Genomic DNA, 15537 nt, shown 5'->3' with positions numbered 1-15537 from the left:
AATGCAGACAAATGAGTTGATGAGAAACATTTGACTCTCTAAAAATTCAAAGAAATAAACCCTAACGAATAATATGATAGAAAAACTCCAACCCACATTTATGTTGACCTGAACTATTCCCAAACTAAATCGAATAACTCTATTTGGAAGTACATTTTCTGAATGTATCTATTTTTTGTCTTTTATTTACTGCAATGGTGAAATGTGAAACCAACTGCCTGTGAAGTGCGGAGTCCAATGAAGACTGCACATCAATGGCATCTGCGTTCGTGCTGGTGACGTCCATCCACCGATGACCAAGAAGACAACCGCTGGTTGCCTGGCTTCATAGAGGAGTGTTCCTGTCTCCCTGGTGGATGAGAGAATGCATTGCAGTCTGATGGATCAACAACAGATGTAATAATGGCAACTACATTTGTTTAGACATAAAACTAAAACAGATGTTACACATGTAATAACATAACTTTAAAGGATTGTGCATAGAGTTTGTTGCATCAATCTTTTTACAACAGTCTGCATGTTTGAGATGACAGAAACTTCAAACTTGTTCATGAAAAGTAGTGTTTGAACTCAATTTTTGAGCTAATTTTATGATTTTATTTTAATGATCATCAGATGTAATAGATGTTAAATTTGCATCGGGGATAAAGAATATTAATTTTGGTTTTTACCCATACACCGATGTGTGTTAGCACTGTATACTCAGTACTTTCCCGAGTCCTGTGAAAAAATATCACAGGCATGTTACTCGGATGTGATAACAACTTTCTTTCAGATGGCGCACCCCTAGAGGTCATCCGCTAGACGGGGTCTGTACAAGAATGCTACCAATGGCCATGTAGCATTCTTACATCAGCTGAATGACACAGCACACAACCAGAAACAACTGAGCTTAAGATGCTGATGCTGGACGGGGCGTAGAAGGCTGCCATCAGAGGTTCTCAAGATGGCGTCGGCTAAAGACAACCTGTCGCTCTACTACTTACATACAGGTTATGTGATGACTACTTTTCTGCCATCCTGTCAACATGGACCATGAAGATGTGACATAACAACACAAAGATAGATACGTCATGGCTTGAGGAGATATACATTAAGTATTTCTACAACTACTTACACTGTACCAAGATCCTTGAAGGTAAGATCTCTTTCAGCTAATAAATCTGAGAAATCCATTAATGTGCGGAAAATAAACTTTGATTTTTGGGGTTGAACAAAGAATTGACTAGAGTGGGATTCGAACCAACGACCTCCGGATTAACGTGCCGGCGCTCTACCAACTGAGCTATCTAGCCCTATATTGGCGGTGTCCCTATTTTGTCAATATCTTTGTTCGGGGGTCAGAAGCCATACAACCGTTAACTGCCGTGTTGCCAGGATCACACCCAAATTACGATACAACCTGGGAAGCAGCAGCTAGAGGATCATTGATAAAATAAACTTTGCTTAAACACAAAAATTGAACGAACAAATCTTTTTGTTTACATTTTGTTTTATACCATATTACAGGATGAACAGAGTGGAACAACTAAGAGCTGGTTACGTCAAGATGCTGAGCCACATTATGCAGCACCAATTAAACTGTTGCTTCAACACAGTCTTTGTAAAGGAGGACTGTTTCTTCATGATGACTGCCCTCATCAAAGGTCATATCCACCAGCTTCGACTGTTACTAAGGATGTACTTTGACCAATGAGTAGACGTTCCAAGAGCATGAACAACATTGAACAAATCTTCCAATGGATCTTGATATTACAGCATGATCATCCAGATTCATCTGCAGATTGAACTCACTTACACAACAAAGTTTTCTTATTGTGGAACAATGACTTGAATATTTATAGTATTGCTTGAAGCTTTGCATGGTAAATAGAAATAGGAAGAAACTATAAATATGTATATTTAACTTGTGGGTACACTCTTTTGTGTGAGTGTTGGCTCTGAAAGACCCTTTGTTTGTGTGAGTGTTTGATCAAGGCTGATTTGTCATGGTGTCCCAGACTGCCATGTGCTTTATGTTTCTTGATTCTCAGGGATATGAATGCAGCAGGTCTCCTCTATGTGACATCACATTCGGAGGGAATGCTGGTCTTCTGTGTGAAGTGATGTTTGAATCTTGTTTGTTTCTGGGAAGGTCTTGAGTTGAGCTTGGCTGACGATTTGTTGGAGCTTGTGAGTTGCATGGCCGATGTCTGGAAGGGTGATGGTAGCCTTGAACTGCGGACTTTTGTCTACTGGTGTGATGAGGAATGGCTTGGGCTGGCTGTAGGAATTTAAGGTCTTTAAGTTGTTGAGTTGTAGTGATGTCTTGATGTGATGAAGTTCCTGCTTCAAGCTGCCTTGTTCAACTTATTTTTTAGACAGAATACGTAATTACTTGTAATGAGATAATTCGTTACAAGTTAATGTATTCTCAGTTTTAATATTGCTTGTTTGTAATGAGGTATTTCATTACACTCATGCAAAACATCCTTGCAATGAAATACCTCATTGCAAGTATGTCAAAGTTTCAAGTGCGTAATGAAGTACTGCATTACAAGCATGAAACAAGTTATGTAAATTTGTAATGCAATTGCTCATTACAAATATGAAACAATAGGGTAAACTCATCAGAAATATAAAGACAACAAGCTTGTCATGTAGTGTATATGAGTGGTTTAACATTACAAACTAATAAAATTTAGTTTTACTTTTACTGAATTTGATTGATGTATTAAATATGAATGGTACCTTTTATTAAGTGTCACTCTGTCTTTCCGTTATTCATCCAAACAATATTATAAGTGTTCTGGGGGTACCCCCACATGGTGGCCACCATGTTTGTTTTGTATTAGTTATTATTTAAGGACATAACTATTGTGACTCACAATAACTGTTATTGAGGTTTTAAATTATGGTCATGACATTGTACTGTGTTCCTTGAGGATGTTTTAGTCCTCATTATTATGCTAATAAATTACAATGGTCATGACATTGTATGTTTATTGAGGGTATTCGAGTAAACTTATTCATTATAATGGGCATGGCATTGTAGGTTTATGGAGTCCTCATAAATATGTTAATTAACTACAATGGTTTTGACATTGTACTGTGTTCCTTGAGGGTGTTTGAGTCATTGTTATGCTAATTAATTGTAATGTTCATTGTTATGAGCTATAGGCAGTGCTATTTATTATAAATTAGTGCATGATGTTGAGTTTTTGCTCAATAGAGGGCGCTGTTCGCCAGGCACCAAGTACAAGTTGCTATATTAATTAATTACAATGGTTATAACAAAAGTGACAACATTTATATTATCTACTGTTAATTATGTTGCATTAATGTCACACTCAGTATCCATAATCTTTATACCTTGCAATATTTGAGATTGCTCATTAATTATGGTATTTTTTTTAATACAAAGGACATGACATTGGTTTTATTATCTTGTGTTAATTTTGTGGCAAAAATGCCAAACTAAGATTGGTATTGTGATATACCATTCGCAACAGTTTTATAGTTGAGAGTACTTGTTAACAAGGGTTTTTTTTAATTACAAAATTGTTGACAAGTTTGATAATGCCTATGTAGTAGCTATTTGATGCTAATATCAGGGTTTTCAAGAGTACTTTCTCACAAGAGTGTTTCTTCACTCTGCAGACAATGGGAGCTAGCCACTATTAATAATGACTTCCGATATAGGATATTGATTTAAATTATATAATGTATCTTATCTTAGACAAAGGAAAGTAATTAACTGGTTTTACTGCTAGAAAACAGTATATACAATTTTCTTTAACCGCATAATCCTGGTCAACAACTTTAATTGAAAAATTGAAACCATTTCTTAAGTCATAGTTATTATAGATAAGTTTAAGTGGGGTTTTCCAGAGTATTTGTTATCTCTGGTTTTTTACTCCGTAGGCTAGGTATCAAAGGGGGGTAACATTTCCAATGAAGCAATCGTTGTAATGGTTACACACTTTGATGTATTATGATCCCTTTAACTGTTGTGGGGTGGAAGATGACAACCTTCACGTGGTCCACCCTGTTGTTAACTAATGTCATCAAAGACCTTTTTCGCAAATTCTTTTGGGAAGCCCTCGCTGTTGAACAAGGTGCATGCTGATCCAGCTCGCAATCAAACTTGATCGCTATGCCTGCGTACCAAGTATTTGCGATGAGGTCAAAACCAATCTATGTAGCAACCCCTTGTTTTCATACTGGTATTGTCTTCTAACCTAATTAATTTCAGTTAGCCCTATTAATGCCTATTACCATAACTATCAATCACTTAAAGGCAGTGGACACTCCTGGTAATTACTCAGAATAATTATTAGCATAAAATCTTACTTGGTAATGAGTAATTTGGAGAAGTTGATGGTATAAAACATTGTGAGAAATGGCTCCCTCTGAAGTGTCATAGTTTTTGAGAAAGAAGTAATTTTCCACGAATTTGATTTCAAGACCTCAGATTTAGAATTTGAGGTCTCGAAATCAAGCATCTGAAAGCACACAACTTTGTGTGACGGTGGTTTTTCTTTAATTTGTATCTCTCTACTTTGACACCGATCGAGCTCAAATTTTCACAGGTTAGTTATTTTATGCATAATGTTCAGATACATCAACTGTGAAAACTAGTCTTTAACAGTTACCAATAATGTCCACTGTCATAACTTTTAAGTGTTTTTTGCCCGTTATATAGTAATTTCAAAATGTTCATTTTATTTTGCCATATTTATGTTTATGGCTTTAGTGTGAAATAAATACCTTGTTCATGTGAAACAAGAAACAACTTTGTGATAATGAACATTTTAAAATAATAAAATACCCCTGTAAAAGAAATTGCATTTTTTTGCCACTAGTGAAAAATGTCTTAAAACACATTTTACTTTAACCCAAAGCCACTGCACTCAAGCTTGGCGCACTACTTTATTGCCAAAACTATAAGAATAATTATCCCTAGATCAAGACACAGTTAGAGATATCGCGGTAACGCTTCTTATACTTCTTTTGAGATATTATTGTAAAAATTCCTGAGAGAAGAGAGTCCCCATAGTAATACATAATCTGAGAAGTTGAGATATTGCCAAAACTCTTAAGCAATGTGCACTCAGTCTGAGAAGTTGTGTTACCTCTGTACACTTTGAATACTTCTTTTAAGATATTGCCAACTTGTAAACATTATAACCACTATAATATTATTAGTCAAGGGCTGTTCCCGTCAAGGCAATATTTTAAATTGTCAAAATTAGTTTAATAGGACACAGAGTGCAATTTCCACCATTCTCCCCAGGACCTGAACAATCCCGGGTTTGCCCCTCCCATCATCCCCACCCCCCCCCCCCCCCCCCCGGGGGGCCTAGGTGGCATGGCATCCAGGGCCCATTATTTCAAAGAATTGTATGTTAAGCAGAAACGAGCTGGATACCACTCGCAAGCTGTACATGACATGGTATTATGCTGGTAACCTTAGTCTGGTAGTATATTTTGTTATATTTTGTTATATCAGTGCCAAAGAAAATTCATTTCATCTAAGAACAACCCTAGCGCCCTCTGTAGACTAGTTATGTGTAGTGTTGCATTCCGCGATCAATTCAAGATGGTGAACATCATCGCGGGAAGTATAAAATGAGTAAGTGGACAATTTGACTGTTAATATCTGTGTAAAGTATTATTTATGAAGCAACTAAAGCACACAAGTCAAGCTAAGGGCTGTTAGAGTACATTTATCTAGTTCATTCCGCCGTCCGCCCGAGAGAAGCTACTTTTAAATGCGTTTTCTTCGGTTTACTCTTCTTAATCTTAATCTTCGTCTTAAAAATAAAGTTAAATTAAAACAAACAACTCTGTAAACAATGTAAATGTAAGTAAAAGTATCACTTACTTATGTATGTATTAGATGTCAATAGTAAAAACACCCACCTATATCACCCAAAAGGAATGTTTTGTTTTGTACGTTGTGTAACTTTGATTGTTGAAGCATGGTTGAAGCTTACGAAGGTCCATTAGTGCCAACAAAATATAAAATTCATTGAAATCCGTTATTACGGATTCGCAATCAGTTATTACGGATTAGTAATCCGTAATTACAGCTCAGTAATCCGTTATAACAGATTTGCAATTCGTTACACGGATTAGTAATCCGTTATTACGGATTAGTAATCCGTTATTACGGATTAGTAATCGGTTATTACGGATTAGTATCCGTTATTACGCATTAGTAATCCGTTATTACGGATTAGTAATTCGTTCTTACGGATTACGGATTAGTAATCGGTTATTACGGATTAGTATCCGTTATTACGGATTAGTAATCAGTTATTACGGATTGGTAATCCGTTATTACAGATTCACAATTTGTTGTTACGGATTTGCAATCCGTAATTACGGACTCCCTCGAGGATCCCCCGAGGGCGCTATGTGCTGGTTACTCGCCTAGAGTGCAGTTGTTTGATTGACGAGAGTTATCGACTGGCGTCCGCCACTTTGTTGAGTCAAAGATTTGACACCACCAAAAAATGACGAACAGTTTTACTTCACGTAGTACAAAGAAAATCACACAAATGGCATTGTGTGCGGTCATTACATTATACTTTAAAAACATCTTTCCAACCATTTAAATTTACTTCATAACATTCGCCAAATCCAGGGCAATGTGTACTGTCTTTAGGGACCGATTTCTGCAACGTTACATGTTAAACGTTAAATGTTAAAAAAAAAATAATAAAACAACTGTTCAGTGTTCATGTTTCCATCATGATGGTTTATTGGACTTGAAATCATAGTTTTTCTGTTAAGCAAATAACGAGCATTTTCGGAAATTTTAAGGGTATGGATACATGTAGATATATCATGACAAAATATGCTTCACGGTGGAGACTTGACTTGATGTATTTTATTAAAATTCTCAGATATAATCAATGTCAATTTTGCCAACCAAATGATGCTAGTTTGATTTTTATCTGTTAATTAATTCACTCTGGGGACTTAGAAAGTCCTTGGGTCACCACCCAGAATTAATGGAACTACAACTGTCTTCTAATCATTGTTCTTATGACAGTTATATAAACAAAGACCTTCTCTGAAGCATCTTCCTTACACTTAACTCCGTCGGGATCTAAGATTCCTAAAAATATTTCAGTATAACATGCAGCGGATTGTTACTGCAAATCGTAGCTGTACGACCCTTTACTTATTAACAAATATGTTCTATTTGGTTTGCTTCGATTGGTTCATAAGCGCTATTTAAAAAGTGGTAAAAGTAGTCAGGAGAACCTGCAATTTTTTGAAAAAAAAAAGAAAACAAGAAGTGTGCTTCTTTCTGAAGACTTCGGTATCGAATATTATTCCCACTTGCAAAATACCGCTCGAAATAAATGCTGGATGAAATTTAAAGAAGAATATTGAGGGACTATGACCACTAAAAGGTTCTTTGAAACATTTGCCGGTCGGTCAATAGGCGGCGGCAAAATGACAAAGTATGAGTCTGCGCTTAAAGTATGCCAACATTCTTACACCAATTGATTTATTTGTTACCCACAACTATAACTAGTTACAGTGTTAAAACCTAACCCACATAAAACAATCATATTAATACAAAATTAAGAAGTATTATATCTCGTTTACTATTCCAACCCCACTTGGTCGTCTTGCTATTTCTTTTTCACAAGCAATAACACACAAGTTCAAGTGCGGACAAAGTTCAACTCTCTGACCCCCCCCCCGACCCCCCCAACCCCCCCCCCCCCCCAACACAAATGCACCCCTTACTTCATGCATGAAATCCCACTGGAAATTTTGTGACAAAAGAAGGAAACCACCTCGAGAGCTGTCGACCAATTAGACGTTAGTATTTTTACCTGCACAGTTCTTAATGGGTGCATTTAATACACGAAATCCCATTAAGAGTTTTGTGAAAAACAAGGATCCAAGCTCGAGAGCTGTCAACCAATCAGATCTTGCTATTTTTACCTGCACAGTTCTTAATGAAGAGCATTTACTTCACGTTATCCCATTAAGAGTTTTGTGACAAAAATAAGGATCCAAGCTCGAGAGCGGTTGACCAATCAGATCTTGGTATTTTTACCTGTATAGTTTTAATGGAGGGCATTTAACACACGAAATCCCATTAAGAGTTTTGTGACAAAATGAGGATCCAAGCTCGAGAGCGGTTGACCAATCAGATCTTGGTATTTTTACCTGTATAGTTTTAATGAAGAGCATTTACTACACGTTATCCCATTAAGAGTTTTGTGACAAAATGAGGATCCAAGCCCGAGAGCGGTTGACCAATCAGATCTTGGTATTTTCACCAGCACAGTTCTTAATGGAGGGCATTTAACACACGAAATCCCATTAAGAATTTGTGACAAAATGAGGATCTATGGCCATCCAATCAGAAGCAGACAAACCTGCTGAGCAGTATTCATGAAATTGACCCCTTGATGTGTACGCGACATATACGTAACAGAGCAGACCAATCAGAACACGGAAAGTAAAAGCCCATGAAATGAAAGCTATTATCCATCCATTGAAATCATTCATAAATACAGCATGCAGTTCTTCAGGCCCAGCTTTTGTTTGTTGTTATCATGTGGAGTTTTCTACCCCTCGACTACTATGAGCCTTTGTTTTGATGATTTACCCAGTTGTAAAAGTATTACGTAAGTTCCTTTTCTTTTCTGTTAGCACGTGATTCAGTGGAAATTTCCGTTAAGATTTCTTTCACTTTTGTTAAAACTCTGGCAGCGTGGTAGGCCAGTTGACTCACCGCTAAGCTACGGTAAGGGTGGTTGTGGCAGGATGCGGATGGTAACTTTTTAAAGTAAGCTAGATGACTGAAGTTAGTTAGATGTTGTTTTATATTTATGGGAGTATTTTGCCTTGTTTTCCTGTGCACCATGTGCTATGCTGTGCTGCGTTACTAAATGCTGTGTTCGCCGTCTACATGTAAATGCTTCTTCTCGTATCGTAGGACGTCCTGTTTTCAAGGTGTCCCTATAATCGCGGCAAATCTGTTACCTCTCGTGCTTGATGTAAAAACAGTCTCTAAATAAATTGTTTGTGGTTTGACCATGGTTTGACTTGCAAAGCAAAGAGTCTCCTATCACTTGACCAAAACTTAGAACCATGTAAGGCTCCACTCGTTGTTGCACTTGCAAATGCAAATTTAGTGATTTAGGCGTTTCTACAACTTTTTACTAGGTACAAAAATTGGTCACAATGTTGGGCCACATAAAGAAAAATTGCCCTCCGGAAATTTTTTCTCAACACTTTTTAACTTGCATTTTACGAGGATCAGATCTTGTGACTGAATATTCTGCTGAGCATTATGTGAAATAAATACAGAGACTTAAATAAGCCATGTGCCCTATATCGTTTTCTTTTGAGAATGTTGTTTTAACCCTCATTAATATTAAAACATTTACTAGGTGATTCAATTATCACTATTTATTTATATGTATTACTATATATATTAAGCAAACAAAATAACGATAAAATAAATACAAATACAACCCATTTACAGCTCAACAAGGTGGGCTAGGAAACGTTTTGCCCTTCATCACACTCTTGGAATTCTTATTTAAAACTGCATCTGGCAATTAGTCTATTTGCAAGCTTGTCTGTATGTTGTTTGTTCTCACAGTGAGCTCAGCCGCGTTGGTCCGGAAAATTATCCCTGCAAAAAAGAAGTAGCAAACAAATGCTTACGCAATTTTCACCCTCGTTAGTTAACATATATGCCTCCCCCTCGTTGAATTGTTTTAGGTTTAAGACTAAGTTTCTTATTGTGTCTGCCTCATCTCTGTTTTTTCCTTCAATTTAACATATACTTATTTGAAGTTTACAAGTTCTATTGTAGCCTGCCTGATAATAGTCCAAACATTAATACAAAAATATGAATCCACTTTACTATTTGAGCATAACATTGGATTATAAAATTTTGTCTCTTGTCTATAGTAAATATAATAAGATTCTTTAAGGCAGTGGACGCTATTGGTAATCGTCAAAGACTAGCCTTCACAGTTGGTGTATCTCAACAAATGCATAAAATAACAAACTTGTGAAAATTTGAGCTCAAACGATCATCGATCTTGCGAGAAAAATAATGAAAGAAAAAAAACGCCCTTGTCACACGAGGTTATGTTTGTTTTATGGTCGATTTCGAGACCTCAAGTTCTAAATCTTAGGTCTCGTGATCAAATGTGTAAAATTTGTGGAAAATTACTTCTTTCTTGAAAACTACATGTATGGCACTATAGAGGGAGCAGTATCTCACGATGTTTTATACCATTAACCTTGCCCTGTTACTCGTCACCATGAAAGGTTTTATGCTAATAATTTTTTTGAGTAATTACCAATATTGTCCACTGCCTTTAACGTCCCATCCAAAGGACAAAGCAATGGTTAAGTGTTTTGCTTAAGGACACAAGTGGCACGGCTGGGGATTTGAACACTCACTCTGCTGATCAGAAACACCAGAGTTTGATTTTGGTGCTCTTGACAGTACTGCGAGGTCACTACTCTTCCACAACTCCAGGTTATCTTTGTGGGCTAATGCATACCTCCATGTATTAAGTAAAAACACTACAGAAACTCTGCAGTTGACATGCTCTCACTATGAAATCTTCATCTAGTTCATCATTCTCCTTGAAATTGCCTTTTCAATCCTTTTTGACCTTGTTTTCATGGGGTTATCTGCTAACTAGCCTTAACCTTGGTTTTAAATTGTTTTCACTGTGCTGTACTGCCAAACCCTCCTAAGGCTATCATGAACACAGCCAGATAGATTACTGTTAAATTAGGGGAAGTCAACCTGAGTGATAAGTGGTTTATTGGTAAGCCTTCACCTTGTTTAAGGTCAGCAGTACTGTGTCCAGCCATGGATCTAGGGTCCTAGCTCTATGGTCCAGCAGTGTCCAATATACTGTGCTTGTTTACATTTGGAGTAGAGCATGACATAGCATGAGCAAATGAGGCCATGGAATTGGGCAAGTGTGAAATTACATTTCAGGGAATTAGTCAACAATTTAAAAGGTCTGGGCTTGGATGGGGAGCATTCCTTAAAACCATAGTGAAAGTCACAGAGCCCAGGTGAAGAAAACAAATGCCCCAAGGTGAATTGGATGGTTCACAAAAGAGAAACAATTAAATTTCAGCCAACTCCTGCGTTCAATGAGATTTCGGATGGTTTCACATTGGATAGGGTCTGGTGTGATATCTTTTAATTTAAAGAAACAACTTTGCCAAAACCAAATACTCCACAGCGATCATTCATTTACAATCCTGCATGTAGAATGAGCAACTTGGACGGGAAACCGATCTTTGTCAAACTTCTTTGAAACCTAATCTTTATAAGACTGGTTAATAAAAGAAAATTAAACAGTTAGTGGTCACTCTTAAAAATAATGTTAATGAGACAAATTTCGTTAGAAGCCTACACAAGTTTATTTTACAGTATATGGATGGTTATGGATTCTTGATTCCAGCGCTTAGTGTGTGATCCAAAAAGGCTAGGGTTTCACTTTGAACTTAGACCTCAGTGTGGCAATAAAACTTAACAAGTTTTGGAATTAGATGACGTTATAACTTTAAATCAATGTTTAAGTTTTTACCAAAAAATTTACTGGAGAACCGTAGTTGCTACATGCAAGATCTTTGCACCCTGTGAAAGACCCTGAATATGTTTTTAAAAGCTTACACAAAGTGTGTGATCTTTACTTTTTGTTAAAAATTAAAGCATTTGGATACTTTGGTAACACAAAAGACGATGTCCGCAGATTTACATTTAACTTACACCAGATATAATGATTGTGTAAAGCTTTCCTAAAAATATTACTATCTGAGGTGCTGTAGTTTTTGTGAATGATAACGGCAGGAAAACTAGAAGTGTAAATGCACCAAAAATACAATAACATGACAAACGTATTATAAGCAAGTTTACATGTAATTGGCATTCCAATGCATTCAGTCTCGTTCAAGTACTTTATTTAGCACCTTGCCCCTCGTTCCAAAACTACTCTCTAACCACTGGAAATACCATCTTTTACTCTGGTGTTGGCAAAAATGTTTCACAACTTTGAGAATGTTATCTTTATTTCCCAACATGCAGTGACTGAGATTGAGGACCTGGGATGGAGTCCTTCTCATCTACATGCTCTCTCATGGCAGACCCTGCAACCACTGTAATCCCGTGGTATTACGGCACAGAGGGATTACGTCCAATCCTAAAGGTATATTATTATCACCATTTATTCACTCTAACATTAAACCTGCACCAAACTGCATGATTAACAAGCTCACTCCCATCTACACCATCACTTTAAAATCTACTAAGCTCATTTCCATGCTTGCATGTTACATCTTAACAATCAGGGGTTCGTTATACGACAGCGAAAACGTACCCCATCTATAACTCCACACCATCCGTTATCAGTCACTTGTCATGTAACAACCACTCACACCATTTATATGCACCTGAAATATTCCCAAACTAAATGGAATCATTCTGTTTGGAGGTGCATTTTCTGAATGTATGTATTTTCTGTTCTTTATTTACTGCAATGGTGAAATGTGGAACCAACTGCCATTGGAATTACGCAATATGGAGTCCAATGGAAACTGCACCAGTCATTCCAGGGCCATGAAGACTTCATTGGAGCTGTGGTGAGCGGAGGTTGCTGTGAGGAAAACAACACTTACACATTTTAAAGTTCAGGAATAGAACCTGAAGGTGAGTTTATGTTCTGGATGTTTATAGTTTAAAAGTTCTTGCAGGACCAAAATTGTAAACCACAAATCCTGAAATTATCATACTTGGTTAATTTTGGTTAAAGCCAATGAACACTTTTTGAACAGAAAAACAAATTAAAGTTCACAGATTAATAAATAACTCACAGGTTTTACAGAAGGTAATGGTTAAAGACTTCCCTGTGAAATATTATTCCATGAGATGCTTCACTTTTTGAGAAGACATTAATACAATTATCAATTCTCAATATTGAGAACGACTGATTATTATAAACACTTGTTGTGACCGGCGAAACGTGCGTAAACATAGGTGGGTTTTCCCGATATTTTTCCCCCCGACTCTGATGACCGATTGAGCTTAAATTTTCACTGAGGTTTGTGTACAAGTTGTGATACACGAACTGTGGGTCTTTGGACAATACTGTTTTATCGATGATGTGCTATTGCTTAAAGAGAGCATCAGGCAAAGAACAATGTCAAATTGAGTTTTGCTCTTCACTAATTTTCAAATTGATATGAAAATTGTTGAGTTCTTTTGGGTTTTTTTTTTTTTTTTGGGGGGGGGGGGAGGTCTCTGACTTCATTTGATAATGGTGTAAAATGCCATTATGTTTGATACCCTTCAACATCTTTTATGTTTCATTCCCTTCAGCTGTTTTCCAGACCCTGATGACATCATTGGAGCTGTGGTGAGCGGAGGTATGCTGTGAGGAAACGACACTCATTTTAAAGTTCAGGAATACAACCTGAGGGTAAGTTTATTTGCATGATGTTAATAGTTTGGAATTTCATTCAGGGCCGTAATTTGTAAAGGATTTTCCTGAAATGATGATAACTTGTTAATTTATGTAAAAGAGGGGCTCCTGCAAAGGTCAAATTGAGCTGGGGGATTCACTATTTTTCAATAAAATTTTTTATTGGGGGGAAGGGTCTCTGACTTCATATTGTAATGGTGTAAAAAGCCATTATGTCTGATGCCCAACAATTTATTTTATAGAAATAAAACAATAGTGGATATCATCATATTTTGAAATACATGGTCGATAAATTGTTGTACATAAATTGTTAATTTCATTTTGAAACTCTGATCATTCAATCCAAAGGGCATTACATCTGAGTTAAAGCCATTGGACCCTTTACATAATTTACAGGGTTTACAGAAGGTAATGGTGAAAGACTTCTTTTGAAAAATTAGTCCATGAAATGCTTTACTTTTTGAGAAAACGGTAAAACAATATAAATGCTCGTTAGCGAGAGTTACGGATTTGTTATAAACATATGTCATGACACGGCGAAACGCGCGAAAACAGGTGTGGGTTTTCCCTTTATTTTCTCCGGACTCTGCTGTCCGATTGAGCCTAAATTTCCACAGGTTTGTTATTTGATATAGAAGTTGTGATACACGAAGTGTGGGACTAGGACAATACTGTTTATTACCGAAAGGGTCCAATGGCTTTAATGTGACTGACACAGAAATTCCTCTTGGGAATGTACATACCCATTTTTTTTTATGTCCGATGATGTCATGTTACATTAACTCAATGATTTAGGTAATTTTGTGGTTTGAATGCAGTTATTGTATGATTCTCCATACAGGTGATGTCACAAGGATACTGGCTACCAAGGATCATGGAAGGAGGACGAGGGTGTCTTATGGTCTGAGGATGCAAGTTTCCAGGTAAGACGACTTAAGAAAGTAAAATACAGTAGAAGTTATTTTACTGTCCGAAAGTATCAAGTCGTAGAAAAAAGTGCTTTTGAAAAGTTAATGTGGCTTATTTTGAATGCCCAAACAAAACTAGCTCAATAAAACCATGCAGTTTAACCCTTAAAAAAACCCTAAATATTCAGTGTTCATCAAAGTTTGACGAAAAACTTACAATTTTTATACGATTTGCTTAATGCAGACAAACGAGTTGATGAGAAATATTTGACTCTCTAAAAATTCAAAGAAATAAACCCTAACGAATAATATGATTGAAAAACTCAAACCCACATTTATGTTCATCTAAATTATTCCCAAACTAAATGGAATAATTCTATTTGGAAGTGCATATTCTGAATGTATCTATTTTTGGTCTTTTATTTACTGCAATGGTGAAATGTGAAACCAACTGCCTGTGAAGTACGGAGTCCAATGAAGACTGCACATCAATGGCATCTGCGTTCGTGCTGGTGACGTCCATCCGCCGATGACCAAGAAGACAACCGATGGTTGCCTAGCTTCATAGAGGATAGTTCCTGTCTCCCTGGTGGATGAGAGAATGCATTGCAGTCTAATGGATCAACAACAGATGTAATAATGGCAACTATACTTGTTTTGACATAAAACTAAAACAGATGTTACACATGTAATAACATAACTTTAAAGGATTGCGCAGAAAGTTTGTTGCGTCAATCTTTTTACAACAATCGATCTCTTTGAGATGACATAAATAGTTCAAACCTGTTGCTGAAAAGCAGCGACTGAACTCAATTTTTGAACTAACTTAGTGATGCAGTTGTTGAATGATTCTCCATATACAGGTGATGTCACAAGGATAATGGCTACCAAGGATCATGGAAGGAAGACGAGGTAGTCTTATGGTCCGAGGATGCAAGTTTCCAGGTAAGACGACTTAAGAAAGTACAGTATAAGATGTTAATGTCCATAAGTATTAAGTCGTAAAAAGGTGCTTTTGAAAAGTTAATGTGGCTTATTTTGAATGCCCAAACAAAACTAGCTCAATAAAACCATGCAGTTTAACCCTTAACATAACCTAAACATTCCTTTCTTTCCTCTGATGTGTTCATCACTGTCATCAA

The 15537-nt window shown here is 36.7% G+C and overlaps 2 long non-coding RNA genes across 2 annotated transcripts; both read left to right on the top strand.

The window, feature by feature from the left end:
* The first annotated feature begins 245 nt into the window (after positions 1-245).
* On the top strand, positions 246-4815 carry LOC139947575 (uncharacterized). Its single transcript, XR_011787370.1, has 3 exons — positions 246-396; positions 776-1138; positions 1510-4815. It is a non-coding gene; the product is annotated as an uncharacterized lncRNA (long non-coding RNA).
* Positions 4816-12560: 7745 nt separating this feature from the next.
* On the top strand, positions 12561-14407 carry LOC139947274 (uncharacterized). The gene is made up of 3 exons (XR_011787340.1): positions 12561-12715; positions 13385-13484; positions 14329-14407. It is a non-coding gene; the product is annotated as an uncharacterized lncRNA (long non-coding RNA).
* The last annotated feature ends 1130 nt before the right edge of the window (positions 14408-15537 follow it).

This window comes from Asterias amurensis, chromosome 14 (assembly GCF_032118995.1).
Source record: "Asterias amurensis chromosome 14, ASM3211899v1".
Taxonomy (NCBI): Eukaryota; Metazoa; Echinodermata; class Asteroidea; order Forcipulatida; family Asteriidae; genus Asterias; species Asterias amurensis.
Note: the sequence above shows the minus strand (reverse complement) of the source record. Positions and strands in the feature narration are given on the sequence as shown.